General features: G+C 41.5%; 1 non-coding gene across 1 annotated transcript; it reads left to right on the plus strand.

Annotated features, from left to right (window-relative positions):
• The first annotated feature begins 4,214 nt into the window (after nucleotides 1-4,214).
• Nucleotides 4,215-4,322, plus strand: LOC112738772 (small nucleolar RNA R71). The gene has a single exon (XR_003169718.1). It is a non-coding gene; the product is annotated as a small nucleolar RNA R71 (small nucleolar RNA).
• The last annotated feature ends 5,743 nt before the right edge of the window (nucleotides 4,323-10,065 follow it).

Raw genomic sequence — 10,065 nt, forward strand, 5'->3', positions numbered from 1 at the left:
GCAAGCTTTGCTCTTTGCTGCTTTTTCTTGCTTCAAGAATCATTTTTATGATTTTTCAAATTATCAAATAACATGTCTCCTAGTCATCATTCTTTCAAGAGCCAACATATTTAACATTCATGAACAACAACTTCTAAAGACATATGCACTGTTCAAGCATACATTCAAAAAAACAAGAAGCATTGTCACCACATCAATATAATTAAGCTAGGTTCAGGGATAAATTCGAAACTCATGTATTTCTTGTTCTTTTGGATTAAAACATTTTTCATTTAAGAGAGGTGATGGATTCATAGGACATTCATAACTTTAAGACAAAGTTACTAACTACTAATGATCATGTAATGAAGACACAAACATGGATAAGCACATAACATAGAAAACAAAAAACAGAAGAGATAAGAACAAGGAATGAATCCACCTTAGTGATGGTGGCGTTTCCTTCTTGAGGAACCAATGATGTCCTTGAGTTCTTCTATGTCTCTTCCTTGTCTTTGTTGCTCCTCCCTCATTGCTTTTTGATCTTCTCTTATTTCATGGAGCATGATGGAGTGCTCTTGATGTTCCACCCTTAGTTGTCCCATATTGGAACTCAATTCTTCTAGGGAGGTGTTGATGTGCTCCCAATAGTTTTGTGGAGGAAAGTGCATTTGAGGCATTTCCAGAATCTCATGGAAATGAGCTTCTTGCGCCTCTTGAGCTCCATGACTGGGCTCTCTTGCTTGCTCCATCTTCTTCTTAGTGATGGGCTTGTCCTCTTTAATGAGGATATCTCCCTCTATGTCAATCCCAGCTGAATTGCATAGGTGGCAGATGAGGTGAGGAAAGGCTAACCTTGCCATGGTGGAGGACTTGTCAGCCACCTTGTAGAGTTCTTGAGGTATAATCTCATGAACTTCCACCTCTTCTCCAATCATGATGCTATGGATCATGATGGCCCGGTCTATAGTAACTTCAGACCGGTTGCTAGTGGGAATGATTGAGCATTGAATGAACTCCAACCATCCTCTAGCTACAGGCTTGAGGTCCAATCTTCTTAGTTGAACCGGCTTGCCTTTGGAGTCAATCTTCCATTGAGCTCCTTCTACACATATGTCCATAAGGACTTGGTCCAACCTTTGATCAAAGTTGACTCTCCTTGTGTAGGGGCGTGCGTTCTCTTCCATGTATGGCAAGTTGAACGCCAACCTCACATTTTCCGGACTAAAATCTAAGTATCTCCCCCGAACCATTGTAACATAGTTCTTTGGATCCGGGTTCTTACTTTGATCATGGTTCTTGGTGATCCATGCATTGGCATAGAACTCTTGAACCATTAGGATGCCGACTTGTTGGATGGGATTTGTTAGAACTTCCCAACCTCTTCTTTGAATTTCATGTCGGATCTCCGGATACTCATTTCTTTTGAGTTTAAAAGGGACCTCAGGGATCACCTTCTTCTTGGCCACAACATCATAGAAGTGGTCTTGATAGGCTTTGGAGATGAACCTTTCCATCTCCCATGACTCGGATGTGGAAGCTTTTATCTTCCCTTTCCCTCTTCTAGAGGATTCTCCGGTCTTAGGTGCCATCAATGGTAATGGAAAAACAAAAAAGCTATGCTTTTACCACACCAAACTTAGAATATTGCTCGCCCTCGAGCAATAAACAAAAGAATAGAAGGAGAAGAAGAAGAAATATGGAGAGGGAGAGGGAGATGTGTTTCGGCTAAGAAGGGTGTAGAGGGGTGTGTTGTGTGAATTTGATGAAGAATGGAGGGCTTTATATAGGGAAGGGAGGGGGGTATTGGTTCGGCCATATGGGTGGGTTTGGGTGGGAAATTGGTTTTGAATTTTGAAGGTAGGTGGAGTTTATGAGGTAGGTTTATTGGGAAGAGTGGGTGGATGTGAGTGGTGAAGAGGTGATGGGGAAGAGAGTTTGAGGTGATTGGTGAAGGGTTTTTGGGTAAGAGTGTTTATGGGGTTGTGTGAAAGAGAGTGGTGAGAAGAAGTGAGTGGAGGTAGGTGGGGATCCTGTGGGGTCTACAGATCCTGAGTGGATCCTGTGGGGTCCACAGATCCTGAGTGGATCCTGTGGGGTCCACAGATCCTGAGGTGTCAAGGCATTTACATCCCTGCACCCATTAGGCATGTAAAAATGCCTTTGTACCCAACTCTGGGCGTTCAGCGCCAGGTTGGTGGCCATTTTGGGCGTTCAGCGCTCATTTGTGTGCCATTTCTGGCGTTGAACACCAGAACCATGCCTGTTCTGGCGTTCAGCGCCCAGAAGCTGCCCATTTTGGGCGTTCAGCGCCAGAACCATGCTCTGTTCTGGCGCTGAACGCCAGACAGATGCTCCTCCAGGGTGTGATTTTTCTTCTGCTGTTTTTGATTCCGTTTTCAATTTTTATATTTATTTTGTGACTCCACATGATCATGAACCTAAGAAAACATGAAAAACAATAAAAATAAGAATTAGATAAACATTGGGTTGCCTCCCAACAAGCGCTTCTTTAATGTCAATAGCTTGACAGTGGGCTCTCATGGAGCCTCACAGATGTGCAGAGCTTTGTTGAGACTTTCCAACACCAAACTTAGAGTTTGGATATGGGAGTTCAAACCAAACTTAGAGTTTGGTTGTGGCCTCCCAACACCAAACTTAGAGTTTGACTGTGGGGGCTCTGGTTGACTCTGCTTGAAGAGAAGCCTTTTCTGCTTCCTCCCCATGGTTGCAGAGGGAGATCCTTGAGTTTTAAACACAAGGGAGTCCTCATTCCATTGAAGGACTATTTCACCTCTGTCAACATCAATCACAGCTCTTGCTGTGGCCAGGAAAGGTCTTCCTAGGATGATGGATTCATCCTCTTCCTTTCCAGTATCCAGGACTATGAAATCAGTAGGTATGTAAAGGCCCTCAACCTTTACTAATACATCTTCTACTTGTCCATAAGCCTGTCTTCTTGAGTTGTCTGCCATCTCTAGTGAGATTTTAGCAGCTTGCACCCCATAGATTCCCAGCTTCTCTATTACAGAGAGGGGCATGAGGTTTATTCCTGAACCAAGGTCACACAGAGCCTTAAAGATCATGGTGCCTATGGTACAGGGTATTATGAACTTTCCAGGATCCTGTCTCTTCTGAGGCAATGTCAGTTGATCCAGATCACTTAGTTCATTGATGAACAAGGGAGGCTCAGCTTCCCAAGTATCAATGCCAAATAGTTTGGCATTCAGCTTCATGATTGCACCAAGAAACTTGGCAGTTTGCTCTTCAGTAACATCCTCATTCTCTTCAGAAGAGGAATACTCATCAGAGCTCATGAAGGGCATAAGGAGGTTCAATGGGATCTCTATGGTCTCCAGATGAGCCTCAGAGTCCTTTGGTTCCTCAGAGGAGAGCTCCTTATTGACCACTGGACGTCCCAGGAGGTCTTCCTCCTTGGGATTCACGTCCTCTCCTCTCCTCACAGGTTCGGCCATGGCGCTTATGTCAATGGCCTTGCATTCTCCTTTTGGGTTCTCTTCTGTATTGCTTGGGAGAGTACTAGGAGGGATTTCAGTGATCCTTTTACTCAGCTGGCCCACTTGTGCTTCCAGATTTCTAATGGAAGACCTTGTTTCATTCATGAAACTTACAGTGGCCTTAGATAGATCAGAGACTAGATTTGCTAAATTAGAAGCATTTTGTTCAGAGTTCTCTGTCTGTTGCTGAGTTGATGATGGAAAAGGCTTGCTATTGCTAAACCTGTTTCTTCCACCATTATTAAAGCCTTGTTGGGGCTTTTGATCCTTCCATGAGAAATTTGGATGATTTCTCCATGTTGAGTTATAGGTGTTTCCATAAGGTTCACCTAAGTAATTTACCTCTGCTATTGCAGGGTTCTCAGGATCATAGGCTTCTTCTTCAGAAGATGCCTCTTGAGTACTGTTGGATGCAGCTTGCATTCCATGCAGACTCTGAGAGATCATATTGACTTGCTGAGTCAATATTTTATTCTGAGCCAATATGGCATTCAGAGTATCAACTTCAAGAACTCCCTTCTTCATAGGCGTCCCATTATTCACAGGATTTCTTTCAGAAGTGTACATGAACTGGTTATTAGCAACCATGTCAATGAGTTCTTAAGCTTCTGCAGGCGTTTTCTTTAGGTGAATGGATCCACCTGCAGAGGTATCCAATGACATCTTAGATAACTCAGACAGACCATCATAGAATATATCCAGGATGGTCCATTCTGAAAGCATGTCAGAAGGACACTTTTTGGTCAACTGTTTGTATCTTTCCCAAGCTTCATAGAGGGATTCACCTTCTTTCTGTCTGAAGGTTTGAACATCAGCTCTAAGCTTGCTCAGCTTTTGAGGAGGAAAGTACTTGGCTAAGAAAGCCGTGACCAGCTTATCCCAAGAGTTCAGGCTGTCTTTGGGTTGAGAGTCCAACCATAATCTAGCTCTGTCTCTTACAGCAAAAGGGAAAAGCATGAGCCTGTAGACTTCAGGATCTACTCCATTAGTCTTAACAGTATCACATATCTGCAAGAATTCAGTTAAGAACTGAAAAGGATCTTCAGATGGAAGTCCATGAAACTTGCAGTTCTGCTGCATTAGAGAAACTAATTGAGGTTTCAGCTCAAAGTTGTTTGCTCCAATGGCAGGAATGGAGATGCTTCTTCCATGTAAATTGGAATTAGGTGCAGTAAAGTCACCAAGCATTCTCCTTGCATTATTATTATTTTCGGCTGCCATCTCCTTTTCTTGTTCGAAAATTTCTGAAAGGTTATCTCTGGATTGTTGTATTTTAGCTTCTCTTAATTTTCTCTTCAGAGTCCTTTCAGGTTCTGGATCTGCTTCCACAAGAATGTTCTTATCCTTGCTCCTGCTCATATGACAAAGAAGAAGGCACAGAAAAATAATAATAATAGAGATTCTCTTTACCACAGTATAGAGGTTCCCTTATGTGAGTAGAAGAAAAGAGGAAGAAATTCGAACACAGATAGAAGAGTGGGTTCGAATTTGGTGATGATGTGAGGAAGAGATGTTAGTTAATGAATGAATAAATAGAATAGGATGAGAGAGAAGGAGGGAATTTTCGAAAATTATTTTTGAAAAGGGGTTAGTGATTTTTGAAAATAGTTTTTGAAAAATTGTTAGTAATTTTCGAAAATTAAGTTTTTAAAAATTAAAATAATTAATAATTTAAAAAGAAATTTTGAAAAAGGGGAGAGATATTTTTGAAAATGAGAGAGAGAGAGTTAGTTAGGTGGTTTTGAAAAAGATAAGAAACAAACAAAAAGTTAGTTAGTTAGTTGAAACAAATTTTTAAAAGATAAGAGGCTAGGAAGTTAGAAAAGATATTTTGAAAAGATATTTTTGAAAAAGATAAGATAAGAAGATTTTTTTGAAAAGATATGATTGAAGTTAGTTTTGAAAAAGATTTGATTTTTAAAATCACAATTAATGACTTGATTCACAAGAAATCATAAGATATGATTCTAGAACTTAAAGTTTGAATCTTTCTTAACAAACAAGTAACAAACTTCAAATTTTTGAATCAAAACATTAATTGATTATGTTATTTTCGAAAATTTGGTATAAAAATAAGAAAAAGATTTTTGAAAAATATTTTTGAAATTTTCGAAAATAACTAAGAATTTTGAAAAAGATTTGATTTTTGAAAAAGATTTTGAAAAAGATAAGATTTTCAAATTGAAAATTTGATTTGACTCATGAGAAACAATTTGATTTTAAAATTTTTTGAAAAAGTCAACTCAAATTTTCGAATTTGATGAGAGAAAAAGGGAAAGATATTTTTTTGATTTTTTGAATTTTTATGAAAACATGAAAATTATGCAATGCATGAAATTTTTAGATCAAAATAATGAATGCATGCAAGAATGCTATGAATGTCAAGATGAACACCAAGAACACTATGAATGTCAAGATGAACATCAAGAACATAATTTTGAAAAATTTTAATGCAAAGAAAACATGCAAGACACCAAACTTAGAATTCTTTAATGCTTAGACACTAAGAATTCAAGAATGCATATGATAAACATGAAAAGACACAAAACAAAAAATCATCAAGATCAAACAAGAAGACTTACCAAGAACAACTTGAAGATCATGAAGAACACTATGAATGCATGATATTTTCGAAAAATGCAAGATGCATATGCAATTGACACCAAACTTATAATGTGACTCAAGACTCAAACAAGAAACAGTAAAATATTTTTGATTTTTATGATTTTCTAATTTTTTTGGATTTTTTTCGAAAATTATATGAAAAAGAAAAATAAGGATTCCAAAATTTTTAATATGAATTCCAGGAATCTTGCATTCTTAGTCTAAAGCTTCAGTCCAGGAATTAGACATGGCTCACTAGCCAGCCAAGCTTTCAATGAAAGCTCCGGTCCAAAACACTAGACATGGCCAATGGCCAGCCAAGCTTCAGCATGTAATTCAGATATGACATGTCTGACATACTCATTCCCAAAGGAATAGACATGGCTTTACAGCCAGCCAGGCTTCAACATGCTTCATGAAACACTAGAATTCATTCTTAAAAATTTTGAATAAAAAAAATTTTTTGAAAACATTTTTATTTTTTTTTTCGAAAACAGATGAGAAACTTTTAGAAATATTTTTGAAAAATTTTTGAAAATAAAATAAAAAGAAAATTACCCAATCTGAGCAACAAGATGAACCGTCAGTTGTCCAAACTCGAACAATCCCCGGCAATGGCGCCAAAAACTTGGTGCACGAAATTGTGATCTCCAGGCTCGAACAAATCCTGGTAATGGCTCCAAAGCTTGGTGCTCTGATCTTAATTCATAATTGTCACAACTTCGATACAACTAACCAGCAAGTGCACTGGGTCGTCCAAGTAATACCTTACGTGAGTAAGGGTCGAATCCCACGGAGATTGTTGGTATGAAGCAAGCTATGGTCACCTTGCAAATCTCAGTCAGGCGGATATAAAATAATCATGGAGTTTTCGAATATTATATAGTAAAATAGGGATAGAGATACTTATGTAAATCATTGGTAGGAATTTCAGATAAGTGAATGGAGATGCTTTTCGTTCCTCTGAACCTCTGCTTTCCTGCTATCTTCATCCAATCAGTCTTACTCCTTTCCATGGCTGGCTGTATGCAAGGGCATCACCGTTGTCAGTGGCTACATCCCCTCCTCTCAGTGAATAATATGCTCACGCACCCTGTCACGGCACGGCTATTCATCTGTCAGTTCTCGATCATGCTGGAATAGGATTCACCCTCCTTTTGCGTCTGTCACTAACGCCCAGCACTCGCGAGTTTGAAGCTCGTCACAGTCATTCAATCATTGAATCCTACTCGGAATACCACAGACAAGGTTTAGACTTTTCGGATTCTCTTGAATGCCGCCATCATTCTAGCTTACGCCACGAAGATTCTGATTAAGAGATCTAAGAGATACTCATTCTAGCTTAATTCATGTAGAACAGAAGTGTTTGTCAGGCACGCGTTCATAGGGGAGAATGGTGATGAGCGTCACACATAATCATCACCTTCATCACGTTCTTGGGTGCGAATGGATATCTTAGAAGCGAAATAAGAAGATTTGAATAGAAAACAGTAGTACTTTGCATTAATCTTTGAGGAACAGCAGAGCTCCACACCTTAATCTATGGAGTGTAGAAACTCTACCGTTGAAAATACATAAGTGAAAGGTCCAGGCATGGCCGAGATGGCCAGCCCCCTAAACGAGATCACAGGATCAAAATACAATCCAGGATTGTCAAAAAGACTAGTAAAAGGTCCTATTTATAATAAACTAGCTATTAGGGTTTACATGAGTAAGTAATTGATGAATAAATCCACTTCCGGGGTCCACTTGGTGTGTGTTTGGGCTGAGCCTGAGTGTTGCACGTGCAGAGGCCATTTGTGGAGTTGAACGCCAGTTTCTGTGCCAGTTTGGGCGTTCAACTCTGGTTTTGGATCCTTTTCTGGCGCTGGACGCCAGATTTGGGCAGAAGGCTGGCGTTGAACGCCAGTTTACGTCGTCAATTCTTGGCCAAAGTATGGACTATTATATATTGATGGAAAGCCCTGGATGTCTACTTTCCAACGCAATTGGAAGCGCGCCATTTCGAGTTCTGTAGCTCCAGAAAATCCACTTTGAGTGCAGGGAGGTCAGAATCCAACAGCATCAGCAGTCCTTCTTCAACCTCTGAATCAGATTTTTGCTCAAGTCCCTCAATTTCAGCCGGAAAATACCTGAAATCACAGAAAAACACACAAACTCATAGTAAAGTCCAGAAATGTGAATTTAACATAAAAACTAATGAAAGCATCCCTAAAAGTAACTAGATCCTACTAAAAACATACTAAAAACAATGCCAAAAAGCGTATAAATTATCCGCTCATCAATGATCTTGTTAGCTCTGTACTGCTGAAACTTGGTTTGGATGGTGTGAAAAGGGTTAAGAAGTTTTTCTATCGCATTCCAACCACGGTGCTCCAAGATACCGTGAAGTATGATTGTTTCACGATCGAGAGTGATGAGGATTTGCAGGTCATGTTTCATTGTCGCCGGCAATTTCCCGAGGTAAGGACACCTGAGCTGTTGGCAAAGTTGGTTGATGTGGTATCCAGTTCGGGGGGTTCGAACCGGAATACACACACTTTAGCCACGGTGGCCGGTTCTAGCTCGAGACCTGCCGTTGCTTCATCCTCCGTCCCTGCGTACGAGCCACCGATCCAGCCTGTTGCCTCCTCTTCGTTCGCTGTTGATCTCAGCGGCAATGTCGGCGACGATGTTGGTACAGGAGAACATCTTACGATCTCATTACATTGTGCTACACCAGCTGGTGTTGGAGACGGGTTCTTTGATGATCCAGATGACGATGATGTTGAGCCGGATCTGATTGCCGATGACAGTGGCGATGAACTCGGAGCGAGTGACTCGAGAGGGGCTGCAGGTGGATCTAGTTCTGGCACACAGCAGTACCCACCCCATTTTTCATCATTGGACCTGGATGCCATGAGGCAGGATGGGCTTCCTGGGCAGGCTGCTGGATTTGGCGCTAGAGATGCAGACGGGTCTGCTGGTATGACAGAGTTCCAGGTTGGTCAGCAGTTCCAGGATAAAGATGAGGCCCTGTTGAGTGTGAAGACTTACAGCATCCGCCGGGGGTACAGTACAAGGTAATTGAGTCTGACTATCGCCGGTATGTGGAAAAGTGTTCTGAGTTTGGGAATGGGTGCACATGGTTGATTCGGTTGAGTCTCCGGCAGCACAAGGGCATCTGGAAAGTGAAACGGTACAACGAACCGTATACGTGTCTTGCCACCTCTATCTCCAGCGACCATAGGAGTTTGGATTATCATGTCATATCGACATTCATTATGCCAATGGTGAGGGCTGATGCATCCATCAACATCAAGGTCCTCCTAAATAACCGGCCGCACACTTTGGATTCAGACCGATGTACAGGAGGGTCTGGATGGCGAAGCAGAAGGCTGTTGCCGTCATCTATGGTGACTGGAATGATTCGTACAACGAGCTCCCTAGGTGGGTGTTAGGAGTCCAGTTGACCATGCCTGGTACAGTAGCAGTCCTTCGGACATGCCTTGTTCGAGTTGTGGGATAGCTCGACGAGTCTCAAGCTTATTTTCACAGGCTGTTCTGGACGTTCCCACCTTGTATCGAGGCATTCCGTCATTGCAAGCCGTTAGTGAGTATTGACGGCACCCATCTATATGGCAAGTATGGGGGAACGTTGCTTGTCGCAATTGCACAGGACGGGAACTCCAACATACTTCCTGTGGCATTTGCACTAGTCGAGGGTGAGAATGCTGAGTCGTGGCCCTTCTTTCTCTCTCACCTCCGTCAGCACGTGACACCGCAGCCAGGTCTGCTAGTTATTTCAGACAGGCATAACGGCATCAAGGTCTCCCAGTGAAGATGCCAATGCTGTAAATGGGACGGGAACCAACGGTCACCACCTCGCCCGTCCTTCGACATCAAGAAGTCGATGTTCAGGGCGGGATGTGGGGGAGGCTGTACGCCGCCGAACTACGGTAACACTCTATCAACCTGATGCCAC

This window comes from Arachis hypogaea, chromosome 13 (assembly GCF_003086295.3).
Source record: "Arachis hypogaea cultivar Tifrunner chromosome 13, arahy.Tifrunner.gnm2.J5K5, whole genome shotgun sequence".
NCBI classification, from domain to species: Eukaryota; Viridiplantae; Streptophyta; class Magnoliopsida; order Fabales; family Fabaceae; genus Arachis; species Arachis hypogaea.